At 41.5% G+C, this 15,063-nt stretch overlaps 1 protein-coding gene across 5 annotated transcripts in view; it reads right to left on the reverse strand.

Moving 5' to 3' along the window:
- Window positions 1-15,063, reverse strand: part of SUGCT (succinyl-CoA:glutarate-CoA transferase) — a 438,252-nt gene that overhangs the window by 403,157 nt on the left and 20,032 nt on the right. The window lies entirely within an intron of this gene.

Consider the following 15,063-nt stretch of genomic DNA (forward strand, 5'->3'; position numbering starts at 1 on the left):
TGTATGTTTGTGTGTGTACACATACACACACACCCCACTAGAGGGAGTTATGAAGACGCTTAAACCTAACTCAAGTTTATTATTAGGGAAGCCTTTGAAAGTCTCTATAAAATAAGATAACTGATTTTGTAAACCAAATTGATACTAAAGATATAGATTGTATAGATGGCATAAAAAGCAATAGGTGCAATTAGACAAAAATGACAACTATAAAAAGTGGAAAGAGAAGCACATAACTAAGGCAGAATATCAGCAAATAGCCCGAGCCTGCAAAGATGAAGTAAGGAAAGTTAAAGCTCAAGATGAACAAAGGCTTGCAACAAAAGTAATTTTTAACCAAAAAAAAAAAAGCTTCTTTTAACATTTTAAAAACAATAAAAAAGTCAGGGGAACAATTGGTTCATTAGTGGGGGAAAGTGACAAAAGGGTGACAAGCAATAGGGAATAACCAGAACTGCTTTACTCGGTTTTTGCATCTGTCTGTACACAAAAGGAAAAAACAGTCCAACCTATCAAAAACAGTACAGTAAAAAACAGATTAGGAATACAAGTTAAAATAGGGAAGAAAATGGTAAATGAGCACCTGCCCATCTTAGACAAGTTCAAATCACCAGGACCAGATAGATTACACCTCAATGTTTTGCCACAACTGGCAGACATGATCTCAGAACCACTGAACCAGTGGTGGGATTTAACTGGTTCACACCACTTCAGCCGAACCGGTTGTTAAATTGCTGGCTGGCCCCGCCCCGCACCTCACTCCTTACTTCACCCCGCCCACCTTGACCAATGCCTATACTCATGCCTGTAGCATAACTGCTGCTGCTCTTTGGTTCCCTCGCTTGCCTCTACCATGGCCCCCGCAGTCCAGCTGATCTCTGCCTAGTGAGTCTTCCTCCCTTAGCTGCCTCCCACACAGCCCAGCCCACTTGCCTGCTTTTGCCGCAGCCTGCCTGATCTCTGCATGGGCGACTGGGAGTGTGGCTGACACTTGGCTTCCAGCGCCAAGGGCAGGGAAGGGAAGTGGCGGGCTGCCGCTGCCTTTCATTGGGGCGCGTGGAGCGAGACGGAGCTCCTCTTGCTGCCTCTTCTCCCACCCACTACCTTGCCAGGCATGGTAGGGCTTCCTGCCCCTTACTTTTGCTGTAATTTGGGAGTGGGGCAGTTGGGGAAAAGTGGGGCATGGGAGGAAGGGTATTCCAGACTTCCGAGCCTACTGGCTTCTTTCTGACAGCTCTCGCTCTACCTTTTGGTGTCAGTGGTCAAAGACGAGGTTTTTGTGGCTAGAAGAGTTTGCTTCCCCCAAGCATTTTTTTGCCTACCTGATTTTCAGCTTTATCGTGTTTCTCCATCGCGTTTCTCACGATCATGTGCAGGGTTGTGGGACTAAAAATAAAGTGCAATCAATCAATTTCAACTTTTCATGAAAGAAAAAAATCTCACAAAGTTGGAATCGATTGAATTATTTTGTTTTAGTCCCACAAACTTTTGTTTTCCTGCACATGATAGAAAAAAAACAAAACGGAGCTGGAAATCAGGTAAGCAAAGCAATGCTTAGGAGAAGCAAGGGCATCTGGCTGGTGGTGGGTGGGACAAGCAGTGGAACTGTGGTGAAAAAAAACCCGAAGCTGCCCATTATAGCCAGGACCACCCCCACTAAACAAGCAGCAGCCACGGTGGCTCTGTTGCGTCATGCCTCTTCCTGCCGGGAAGATCCTGGAGCACTGGAACATTACCAGAGGACTGGAAAAGAGCTGATGTAGTTTGCATCTTCAAAAAAAATGGAAAAAAATAGATCCAAGAAACTTACAGACCTATCAGCCTCACCTGAACAACTGGGAAAATTCAGGAAAAAATAATCAAGCAACGAATTAGCAAACACTTAGAGGTCATAATCAAAAAGCCAACAAGGGTTTGTCAAAAAAAATCATGCCAGACTAATCTTAATGCATTCTTTGTTTGACAAAGTGACAAAATTAGTGGACTAGAGGAATACTGTCGATATAATGCACTTGGACTTCAGTAAGGCATTTGATAAAGTAGACCACTTTGATAAGATAGAAAAAGATAGAAAAACGTTAGTTAGACAGCATCACCAACAGATGCATTCATAACTGGCTGACCAATCGCACTCAACGTATAGTCCTCAATGGAACTGCATCTACATGGAGGGAAGTATGCAGTAGAGCACCCAGTATTAGCCCCAGTATTCTTCAATATCTTCATCAATGATTTGGACGAGCGGATAGATGAGGAATTCAGCAAATTTGCAGGCAACACCAAACTGGCAGAAATAGCCAACACTCCAGAAGATGGGCTTAAGATCTTGACAGAATTGAACACTGAGCAATATCTAGCAAAATGAAATTCAGTGGTGCAAAAAGTAAGGTTCTACCTTTAGACAGAAAAACAAAATGCATACGAACAATAGGTGGTGCCTTGCTCAATAGTAGTAACTGCAAGAGGGATCTTGGAGTCCTAGTGGACAATCATTTAAATATGAGCCAGCAGTTATGCTGCAGCTGCCAAAAAAGTCAATACAGTTCTAGACTGCATTAACAGAGGGATAGAATCAAGATCATGTGAAATATTAAATACCACTTTATAATGCCTTGGTAAGGCCACACTTGGAATACTGCATCCAGTTTTGGTTGCCATGATGTAAAGATGTTGAGACTCTAGAAAGAGCACAAAGAGCAATAAAGACGATTAGGGGACTGGAGGCTAAAACATATAAAGAATGGTAGCTGGAACTGTCTAGTTTAACGAAAGGAAGGACTAGGGGAGACATGATAGCAGTGTTGCAATACTTCAGGGAATGCCACAAAGAAGCGGGAATAAAGCTATTCTCCAAAGAACCTGATGACAAAGCAAGAAGCAATGGATGGAAACTAATCAAGAAGAGAAGCAACATAAAACTAAAAAGAAATTTCCTGACAATTAGAATGGTTAATTAGTGGAATAACTTGCTTGCAGAAGTTGTGACTGCTCCAACACTGGAATTTTTTAAGAAGAGATTGGACAACCATTTGTCTGAAATGGTATAGGGACGTAATGGCAAACTTATGGCACGCGAGCCATAGGTGACACACATAGCCATATTGGTGGGCATGAAAGCTTAGCTCCAGTGTGCATGCACATGCCAGCCAGCTGATTTTCAGGCCTTCTGGGCCCACCGGAAGTAGGGAAACAGGCTTTGCCTGTCTCCAGAGGGTCTCGGGGTGGTGGTGGTGAAGACCTGTTTTTCTTTCTCCCCAGGCTCCGGAGCCTTTCTAGGTGCTTGGGGAAGGTGAAAACGGCCTTCCCCACCCAACCCCAGAGCCTCTCTGGAGGCGGAAACAGCTCGTTTGCCAACTTCCGGTAGGACGAAAGGCCTGTTTTTCTCTCTCCAGGCTCCAGAGCCTTTCTAGGAGCTTGGGGAAGGCGAAAATGGCCTCCCCCTGGCCTTCCTCCAGAGGCTGGAAACGGCCCGTTTGCCAACTTTCAGTGGGACTGGAAGTCAGCAAACGGGCTGTTTCCGGCCTCTGGAGGGCCCCTGGGGGATGGGGAAGGCCGTTTTCCCCAGGTTCCTAGAAAGGCTCTGGAGGCTGGTGAGTGCAAAAAACGGGCCTTTTGGTCCCACCGGAAGTTGGTAAATGGGCCATTTCCGGCATCCGGACGGCCTCCGAGGGGGTGGGGAAGGCCGTTTTTGCCCTCCTCAACCTCCTAGAAAGGCTTTTGAGCCTGGGGAGAGAGAAAAACAGGCCTACCAGGCCCACCATGCCATCACGTGCTAGAAGCGGGGGCAAGGGGGGAGCGTGCACATGCTTGGGGGCAGGGTGCATAGAATTATGGATGTGGGCACGAATATGCGCAACCTCTGCATGTCAGGAACGGGGGGGGGGGGTTCCTGGCACGCAATGGGAAAAAGGTTAGCCATCACTAGTATAGGGTTTCCGTCTAAGCAGGGGTGTGGACTAGAAGACCTCCAAGGTCCCTTCTAACTCTGTTATTCTAATTATGTGTAGCCCCTTTCATGGATTACTGCCTTGTCGTGGCAAAGGGGCTTGCATAGCTCAATGAAGCTATGAGCTATGCCATGCAGGGACATCCAAGACAGACAGATCATAGCAGAGAGTTCTGAAAACGTGATCCACTGGAGAAGGAAATGGTAACTCCAGTATCTTTGCCATGAAAACCCCATGGATATAACAAAAAGGAAAAAAGATATGACGCTGGAAGATGAGCCCCTCAGGTCGGAAGGTATCCAATATGCTACTGGGGAAGAGCGGAGGGCTAGTACTAGTAGCACCAGAAAGAATGAAGTGACTGGGCCAAAGTTGAAATGACACTCAGCTGTGGATGTATCTGGTAGTGAAAGGAAAGTCCGATGCGGTAAAGATATTTTTCTCCATAGAAACCTGGAATGTAAGAACCATGAATCAAGGTAAGTTGGACGTGGTCAAACAAGAGGTGGCAAGACTGAATATCAACATCTTAAGAATCAGAGAACTAAAATGTACAGGAATGGGTGAATTTAATTCAGATGACCATCAGGTATACTACGCGGGCAAGAATTTCCCAAAAGAAATGGAGTAGCCTTCATAGTCAATAAAAGAGTAGGAAAAGCAATACTGGGATACAATCCCCAAAATGACAGAATGATCTCAGTTCGAATCCAAGGCAAACCATTCAATATCACAGTAGTCCAAGTCTATGCCACAAACACTGGTGCTGAAGAGGATGAAATTGACCGTTTCTATGAAGCCCTACAACACCTTCTAGAATTAACACCCAAAAATGATGTCCTTATCATCATGGGGGATTGGAATGCTAAAGTAGGAAGCCAAAAGATAACAGGAATAACAGGCAAGTTTGGCCTTGGAGTACAAAATGAAGCAGGACACAGGCTGATAGAATTATGTCAAGATAATACAATGGTCATACAAACACTCTTTTCCAACAACCCAAGAGACGACTCTACACATGGACCTCACCTGACGGTCAACACAGAAATAAGACTGACTATGTGTTCTGCAGCCAAAGATGGAGAAGCTCTATATAGTCAGTAAAAACAAGACCAGGAGCTGACTGTGGCTCAGATCATGAGCTTCTTCTTGCAAAATTTAGGCTTAAATTGAAGAAAGTAGGGAAAAGCAATAGGCCATTCAGGTATAACTAAATCATATCCCTGATGAATATACAGTAGAGGTGACAAATAGATTTAAGGAATTAGATCTGATAGACAGAGTGACTGAAGAACTATGGACAGAGGTTCACAACATTGTACAAGAGGTAGCAACTAAAACCATCCCAAAGAAAAAGAAATGCAAGAAAGCAAAATGGCTGTCTGAGGAAGCTTTGCAAATAGCTGAGTAAAGAATGAAAGCAAAAGGCAAGGGAGAAAGAGAAAGATACTCCCTGCTGAATGCAGAATTCCAGAGAATAGCTAGAAGAGATAAGAATACATTCTTAAATGAACAGTGCAAAGAAATAGAAGAAAACAATAGAATAGGGAGGACCAGAGATCTCTTCAAGAAAATTGGAGATATGAAGGGAACATTTCATGCAAAGACGGGCATGTTATAGGACCAAAGTGGCAGGGACCTAACAGAAGCAGAAGAGATTAAGAAGAGGTGGCAAAATTACACAGAAGAACTATACAAGAACGAGCTTAACATCCCTGATAACCATGATGAGGTGGTCAATGACCTTGAGCCAGACATCCTACAATGTGAAGTCAAATGGGCCTTAGGAAATCTGAGCAACAACAAAGCTAGTGGAGGAGACAATATTCTAGCTGAGCTATTCAAAAGACAATGCAGTAAAAGTGCTACACTCAATTTGTCAGCAAATTTGGAAAACTCAGCAATGGCCAGAGGATTGGAAAAGGTCAGTTTACATTCCAATTCCAAAGAAAGGCAATGCCAAAGAATGTTCAAACTATCGCACCATTGCACTCATTTCACATGCTAGTAAGCTTATGCTTAAAATCTTACAAAGGCTCCAGCAGTATGTGGATCGAGACCTACCAGAAGTACAGGCAGGATTTCGAAGAGGCAGAGGAACTAGAGATCAAATTGCCTAAATATACTGGATCATGGAGAAAGCTAGGGAGTTCCAGAAAAATATCTACTTCATTGATTATGCTAAAGCCTTTGATTGTGTAGATCACAACAAATTGTGGCAAGTTCTTAAAGAGATGGGAGTACCAGACCATCTTATTTGTCTCTTGAGAAACCTGTATACGGGTCAAGAAGCAACAGTGAGAACTGGACATGGAACCACTGATTGGTTCAAAATTGGGAAAGGAGTCTGGCAAGGCTGTATACTATCACCCTGCCTATTTAACTTATATGCAGAGCACATCACGAGAACGGCAGGGCTGGATGAATCAAAAGTTGGAATTAGATTGCCAGGAGAAATACCAACAACCGCAGATATGCAGATGATATCACTCTAATGGCAGAAAGCGAAGAGGAACTAAAAAGTCTCTTGATGCGGGTGAAGGAGGAGAGTGCAAAAGTTGCCTTGAAACTCAACATTAAGAAAACTAAAATCATGGCATCTGGCCCTCTGAATTCCTGGCAGATAGATGGGGAAGAAATGGAGGAAGTGACAGATTTTATTTTCCTGAGCTCCAAGATCACCGCCGATGGGGACTGGATTTCAGCCAAGAAATTAAAAGACACTTGCTCCTGGGGAGGAAAGCTATGGCAAATCTAAACAGCATACTAAAAAGCAGCAACTTCACCCTGCCAATGAAAGTGCGTATAGTCAAGGCTATGGTTTTCCCAGTTGCAATGTATGACTGTGAAAGTTGGACCATAAGAAAGGCTGAGCGCCAAAGAATTGAGGCCTTTGAACTCTGGTCCTGGAGAAGACTCCTGCAAGTCCCTTGGACTGCAAAGCGAACGAACAAGTCAGTCCTATAGGAGTTCCACCCTGACTGCTCCTTTGAAGGCCAGATCTGAAGATGAAAATTGAAATACTTTGGCCACCTAATGAGAAGAAAGGACTCACTGGAGAAGAGCCTAATGCTGGGAAAGATTGAGGGCAAAAGAAGAACGGGACGACAAAGAATGAGGTGGCTGGATGGAGTCACTGAAGCAATAGGCATGAGTTTAAATGGACTCCAGAGGATGGCAGAGGCCTGGACGAACGTTGTCCATGGAGTTGCGATGGATTGGACACGACTTCGCAACTAACAACAACAACACTTCTTTCTAAAATATTAGGTGTTTATTTCAAATACGCATTAAAGCATATTAAAATTATGATGTTATTTTAATAATTTAATCATTAAATATTAATGGTTCATACTATTTTTTTCAATTTCAGAAATTTATTAATTTATTAAATATAAGATTCAAAGGGAATAAAAAGTAATGGAAAACATGGGAAAGGAAAAAGGGAAGAGAAAATGTAGGTTAGAGGTTCATCTGAAGAGGTTGTAGAAAAATGCTTTTAAAAGTTAAAAAAAAAAAAAGTTGACCATGCCCACCCAGTCACATTACCCCCACCACCAAGCCACGCCCACAGAACTGGTAGTAACAAATTTTAAATTTTACCACTGACTTGTAGCGTTATTGGTATAAAGTCATCTATCAATATGAAGTTGAATGTCATCATACAAAATTATTTAAGAGCTTTCGGTTGCTTACACCTGCTCCAAAAGTGACTGGGGGGGGAGGGGGAATCAGTTGCAGGAATTCACGCCAAATCTGCAAGACAAGCTACGAGGGTTAAAAGCATCAAATATCCTATTTAGTAAATTACTTAATTTCTTTTCTTAGAAAGTTGTTATGAATAGCTCTCTCTATATGTCTTTCAACGTACGGCAAAACCAGGGTAAAATGCTCCCGGTTCGGACCGGATCAGGCGATCCAGTAGCGATGGGGGCAGGTAGTTCGGAGAACCGGTAGCAAAAAATCAGCTATTGCAATGTATTTCCTGTTAAAGACTACTTCAGCTTCAATCACAATAATACAAGAGCAAACAATAGATTTAAACTTAATATTAACCGCTTCAATCTTGATTGCAGAAAATATGACTTTTGTAACAGAGTTGTTAACGTTTGGAACGCACTACCTGACTCTGTGGTGTCTTCTCAAAATTCCAAAAGCTTTAACAAAAAACTGTCTACTATTGACCTCACCCCATTCCTAAGAGGTCTATAAGGGTCATGCATAAGAGCACAAAAGTGCCTACCGTTCCTTTCCTATTGTTTCCTTTCATTATATCAAATTAATATAGTTACTGCATACTTTTGCTTATATATATATGCTTATATGATATGTTTTTGTTTTATGTTGATGCTTGTGTATACTGTTGTGACAGAATAAAATTAAAAAAAAAATCCCTGGGCCCTCCGCCATGCCCACCCAATCACCCGGTCTCCACTTGCCTACTTGGCAGCTTCCTGCTTCTTTTGGGATCACTCGCTGCCTTGCTTTGCTTCGGCTGCTGAAATCAATTGCATCAGCTAGCAACTCAATCTGCCTGCCTTGTCCCTTGATTTGGGTAAGTAACTTGGGGGGGGGGGGAGAGCCTTAAAAAATAGTTAATTGGGTTTTTTTTTAGGAATTTTATTTTTTTTAGACATAGCAATTAAAGTTAAAGAAGTTTTAAATTTAACTGCTTTTATCAAAAAATATAAATAAAATAAAATAAAATATTTGTGCAGCTTTCTAAGATTTGGTGTGTTTCTGTAGTGTTTCACTCTAACTATTCAAACACACAAAATCTCACAAAGCTGTATTTGGCATTTTGTGTGTGTAACTCAGTTGTGTTGTGTTGTGTTGTGTGTGTGTAAAGTGTAAAACTTGGTTTTTGAGCTTTTTGTGGCTGTGTGAGGTTCCTGCTTGTTGCAGGGGCCATTCTGGGTGAGGTGCAGCTGCTTTTACATTGTGTGTGAGCCAGTTGTGTTGTGTTGTGTTGTGTTGTGTTGTGTTGTGTGTAAAGTGTGAAAGTTGGTTTTTGAGCTTTTTGTGGCTGTGTGAGGTTTCTGCCAAGCCACGCCCACCAATTAAGCCATACCACAGAAGCGGTAGGGAAAATTTTTAGATTTCATCCCTGGGCAAAACTGAGAATATTTATTTGCTTAAAACCAATTTGTTTCTGTAAAGGCCTTTAGATCTACTCCTTTGGAACTACAGTTGATCTTACTTCCCTATTTTTGTTAGCATTATAAGCTAGGAATCATAAAATACTTGAAATTATACTTTTGGACTGGTCCTCACCAACAAAATACCAAAAAATTCCTCAACCCTGTAAAATCTGCATATACGGTATATCACTGATGACTAACTTTTTCAGGACCAAGTACCCAAAGTGCGCACATGCGCCCAAACCCCAAAATGCAATGGGCATGCAGCCCCTGTGCATACGCCCCACCCCGCCTGCTTCCCTGCGCATGCGGGCCCCTGCTTGTGCCCCACCCCTGCGCATGTGTGACAGAGATCCGAAAACCAGCTGGCTGGCAGGAGGCACGCACATACGCGTGGCGGAGCTGAACTGGGGCAACACCTTGCATGCCCACAGAGAGTGCCCTGCGTGACACCTCTGACATGCGCCCCATAGGTTCACCATCACAGCGGTATATCATCTGTTTTCTTCATAATACTGAGACATGGGAACATTATCAGCGGTTCATACAAAGGTTATTCCACAAAGTACAGTAGGAAGACCATTTTCTTTATTCCGTTTCCAATTAAACCAAACCATATTAGACTCCATAAAAGTTCATTTCTCTGTTTCAATCTGAGAATTTAAATCAGATCACAGTAATATTACTTCTAAATTACCGATTACAGTAATACTACTTCATTATTCTGTGAGCCAATCTGTAAGCAAAATAGGTAGATAGAACATTGAAACCATTCAGGAAAACAGCAAGAATGTTATGCTAGATCTAAGAGTAATCATCAATGAAAAGAGCTATGTAAGCTGAACAGTTGAACATCCCAACTGTTTGATCCCAAATACTTAGAATGAGCCAGCAGTGTGCAGCAGCTGCCAAAAAAGCCAACACAGTTCTGGGCTGCATAAACAGAGGGATAGAATCAAGATCAAGTGAAGAGTTAATACCACTTTATAACGTCTTGGTAAGGCCACACTTGGAATATTGCATTCGGTTTTGGTCACCACGATGTAAAAAGGATCTTGAGACTCTAGAAAGAGTGCAAAGAAGAGCAACGAAGATGATTAGGGGACTGGAGGCTAAAACATATGAAGAACTGTTGCAGGAACTCGGTATGCCTAGTTTAATGAAAAGAAGGACTAGGGGAGACATGATAGCAGTGTTCCAATATCTCTGGGGTTGCCACAAAGAAGAGGGAGTCAAACTATTCTCCAAAGCACCTGAGGGTAGAACAAGAAGCAATGGGTGGAAACTAATCAAGGAGAGAAGCAACCTGGAACTAAGGAGAAATTTCCTGACAGTTAGAACAATTAATCAGTGGAACAACTTGCCTGCAGAAGTTGTAAATGCTCCAACACTGGAAATTTTTAAGAAAATGTTGGCTAGCCATTTGTCTGATATAGTATAGGGTTTCCTGCCTGGGCGGGGGGTTGGACTAGAAGACCTCCAAGGTACCTTCCAACTCTGATATTATTATTGTTGTTGTTGTTGTTATTATTATTATTATTATATAATTAATTCATATTTGGATAAATTGATCCCAAATACTTGGAATGTAATTTGTTCATATTTGGATAAATATTTTTTTATATAATAACTGTCTTGCTCTGGACAAAGGTTATATTTTTAAGTATTTGTTCTTCAGTCACCTACCCTAATCCAAGTGATGCACAATATTTTTTTGGCTTTTAAAATATATTTTGAGCGTCACAAGGGTTTAGTCAACAACGCAAAACAGGCTATACTATGTCACGTACATTGACAAGGCCAGAATTTTCAGTTTTTTATTGCTTTTCAATGAGATCTGGGAGACAGATTCTCAATTTTTTTAAAAAAAATCTTTTTACCAAACATCCCATAAGATGGCAATGGCAAGACACTTCTCAAGTATTGCCAAGAAAATTAAATGTATGTGTCCAGGTCCATGTAGTTACTGCAGTAGGAGCTAAGATCAATTTAAGGGCACTAAAGTATCTTTCTTTACAATTTTTGCCTTTTTCTTCAAAACTTCAAGAAAGCACACATATAACTTTCAACAATTATGATAGAGGTGGATGCTGGAATTGTGGAGGTGAATGGGCACAACCATATAAACCAGGATTTTTTTTTAAAAAAATCTCACATTTTTCTTTAATTTTTTTAAATTTTTATCTTTAATATCATTTTTTTTCTAAGTACTCTCTGAGAGTTGTAGTATGGTGATGTTTATGAATAATGCAAATATTCCAACAAAGATACAGGAGAAATGGAGCCAAAATATTTGGCCTCATATGAATTATTGAAAAGGGAATTATTGAAATGTTTTAAAAGGTATGTTCTTTACTTATTTATTTTTCAATTTACTGGAGTTTATATATGCTGCTCCAGTCCAGCAAGAGTAGTGGAGTTTTAATGTGTTGATTTATATTTATATTTTTACATTCCTAAAATTTGATTACTAGAAATTAGTAATTTGCCACTAAAATTCAACAAAGCATTTTTGGAGCATATACAGTACAGATAATCCTCAAAGCACAACACATCATTTAATGAGCATTCAAATATCTCAGAGGGTGGGGGAACCCTCCCAGGTGTGTCTGCACCTGCATAAGCCTCCCATTAGTTTCCCCCATCCCTGAGTTACCCAATGCTGTACCTAATGATCCATGCATTTGACCCATGCATTCATTTAATAACTGCACTGGAGGAAACAGACAGGGAGGTCATTCATTATGTGTTTCATTCAAGTAATCCTAGGCGCCCAACACGAATGGGCAGGCTCTGAATTGATATCTTATTTACCATATTTTTTGGAATATAAGACGCTCTAGGGTATAAGACGCACCTTAGTTTTGGGGGAGAAAAATAAGAGAGAAAAAATTCTGCCTCTGCCTACCAGCATCCATTGGTATTCATCTGGCTAGTGTCCTTAGCAAACAGCCTGATCAGCTTTAGCATATTAGCGTGATTCAGCACGAGCAGCTGATTGGCGGGAGGATCGGCCTCCTGGAATACCCCCAATCAGCTATTTGGAGAGGTAAACTTTAGGCTCACTGGTTGTGAGCATGCGTGAGCACTCACTACACTCGCACACTGTTGTGACTCAGATCCAAGTAGGTAGCAACAAACTCAAGTTACTCCATTCTTACTCCATTCCCAGCGTCGTGCAACTCAAAGTAAAACAAAGGCCTCCCAAATAAACATTCTTCGGTTATCACAAACCTGAGTCCAATTAGGCAAACTGCCAAAGGCCCTTCCTGATAAATGTCCAGAAGTCAGAGCAGAAAACCTAGCAAAGAACGCAGCTACAACGTTGTTTTCCGGCAAACTGAAACACCGGTGCTGGTCTTGTTTTAAGCCTTATGGGAGGGGCCAATCATCTCTTGGCCCTACTCCCGAGTTGTCCTCTCTGCCTGAGCTGCTCTTGCCTTCTGGCAGCTTTTCTCATGCGTGCATTATGAACAGGCTCCTCCTGTTCCACTTCCTCCCTAATATCAGACTCTGGAGGCTCTGGAGTCCGCACCTCAGCCTAATCACTGTCCGTACCTCAGCCTCATCGCTGTTGCCAGTTCCGTAGGCTGCTGATGAACCACAACACACACGCCTTCTTGGGGCAGCTACACACCTCTAAAAATGCAGCTGATCATCGCAGGGCGCTCCAGTGTCAGCAGAGGAAGCATGGAACTGGTCAGACAAAGCAGCAGCTATTCTGGGTTGCCATTTTGCTGTTCTGTGTGCCTTGCTTTTTCACCCTCCGAAAGCTCCATTTGAGAGGCTGAGTTTGCAGCCTCCAAAAGCTCCATTTGAGAGGCTGAGTTTACAGCCTCCAAAAGTTCCGTTTGAGAGGCTGCCTTTGCAAAGAGAAGCTCCTTGCAAACAGAACTTTTGGAGCTTTTGGAAGTTGCAAAAACAGCCTCTCAAACAAAACTTTTGAAGGCTGTTTGAGAGGCTCTCCATTTGCAGCCAAAGAGGTTGTAGAAAAAATGCTTTTAAAAGGCTCCTCTGGTGATCCCAGCTGAGTTGTCTGATCATCAGAACCTTTTAAAAGCATTTTTTTAGTTGTAAAAAAATGCTTTTAAAGGTTCTGACGATCCCAGCTGAGCCGTGCTATCATCAGAGACTTTTTTTTAACTTTTAAAAGCATTTCTTCAGCCAAAGAAAAAATGCTTTTAAAAGTTAAAAAAAACAACCTCTGATGATCGCAAGGCTCAGCTGGGCATGGGTGGGGGAGAGGGACTTTTGCTACCGGTTCTCTGAACCGCCCGCCGCCATCACTACTGGATCGGGCGATCTGGTCCGAACTGAGAGCATTTCACCCCTGCTTTAATCATACATTGTTAGCTGTTGCTCCCTGAACCTTGGGCATTGGCATTCTCACACAATGCAGTAGCTAGTGCAATGTCACCAAAAGTAAATTGTAAAATAAACTTTTTGAAAAGAGACAAATGTATTTGCTATTCCATATACAGGTAGTCCTTGACTTACAACAGTTCATTGAATGACAATTCAAACTTATAAAGCCACTGAAAAAAGAGACATAACCAGTTTTCACATATGCAGTATCCCCATGGTCATGTGATTTATATTTAGATATTTGACAACAGGTTGGTATTTATGACGGTTGGAATGTTCCAGGGTCATGTGATCATCTTTTGTGATCTTCTGGCAAGCAAAGTCAATGGGAAAGCCACATTCACTTAACAACAGTGTTACTAATTTAACAACTGCAGTGATTCAGTTAACAAATGTAGCAAGAAAAGTCATAAAATGGAGCAAATCACTTAACAAATTTTTCATTTAGTAACAAATTTTGGGCTCAATTGTGCTCATATGTCAAGGACTACCTGTATTATAGAAATAAGATAAGCCATCTGAGAGAAGGCCATACTTTGTTAGAATCAAAGTATTTCAGGTCTATAAAGAAAAGAATTAAAAATATACAGAACCATTAAATATAACTGAATGATACAGAAAATTTTCATGAACTTCAAAAGCAGTTCAAAATTGCTAAGCAGGCCCTATAGAGCGTCTTGCACTTATGCAATGAATCCGGTCATTCAAATAAAAAAAAATCCTTCAGGCTGCAAAGGTGCTGGAATAAATAGAATTTTTGAGACATCTAAAGAGCAGCTAGGCTAGATTTTTTGGTATCCAACATGTGTATCATAGAATTGCACAGATTGTGCAATGCAAGCTGAGCAATCTTAGCTGAAATTATTAATACATATTTTGTATATATGGAGAGGAAAGCAGACAGACTACTTTACATGTCATATTGAAGATGATACATGATCATGATACATTTAAGACCAAAAAAATCGTATTTCATATATATAGACTAGCTGAATACCCATGCTCCGTTATGAAACTACGAAATTTATCGGGCTTGATTATTCGACACTTACAGTCTGAAAATTAATGAGTAGTTACGATCGGCCTCTCCTCTCCCCTTCTTTCCCTCAGCCTAGCCTTACAGAAGCCTCCCCTATCCTAATCCCTGCTTGCTGCTGTGAACGTAAAACTGAAACTGAAACTCTTCTCCTCTACTTGTATTTTGCATTTGGAACAGATTTCTTTTCAGGTGGGGAGGGGGAGTAGAACTCCTTAGCATCAGAGGGCTGTTTTGAAAGTGAAACAGTATTTGCTGTGTGGGTAAGGAGACAGGAAGGAGCCTGGCTGTGACTTAGTTCAACTGTTCTGTAATAAAGCTGCTTGCTGCTGTGAAAGTAAAACTGAAACTGAAACTCCTCTCCTCTGCTTGTGTTTTGCATTAGGAACAGATTTCTTTTCAGATGGGGAGGGGGAGAAGAACTCCTTAGCATCAGAGCGGGTTAATAATAATATAGGAAATAGAAATGCTTTGATGGTCATTTTGAAAAATTCTTTCTTAGTGAGCACCTAGAAGCCAAGAGGAATATATGTGGCAAATTTTAAGTTTGTAGGCTTTACGGTTCTGGAGATTT

The sequence above is a fragment of the Ahaetulla prasina genome, chromosome 4, assembly GCF_028640845.1.
Source record: "Ahaetulla prasina isolate Xishuangbanna chromosome 4, ASM2864084v1, whole genome shotgun sequence".
NCBI lineage: Eukaryota > Metazoa > Chordata > Lepidosauria > Squamata > Colubridae > Ahaetulla > Ahaetulla prasina.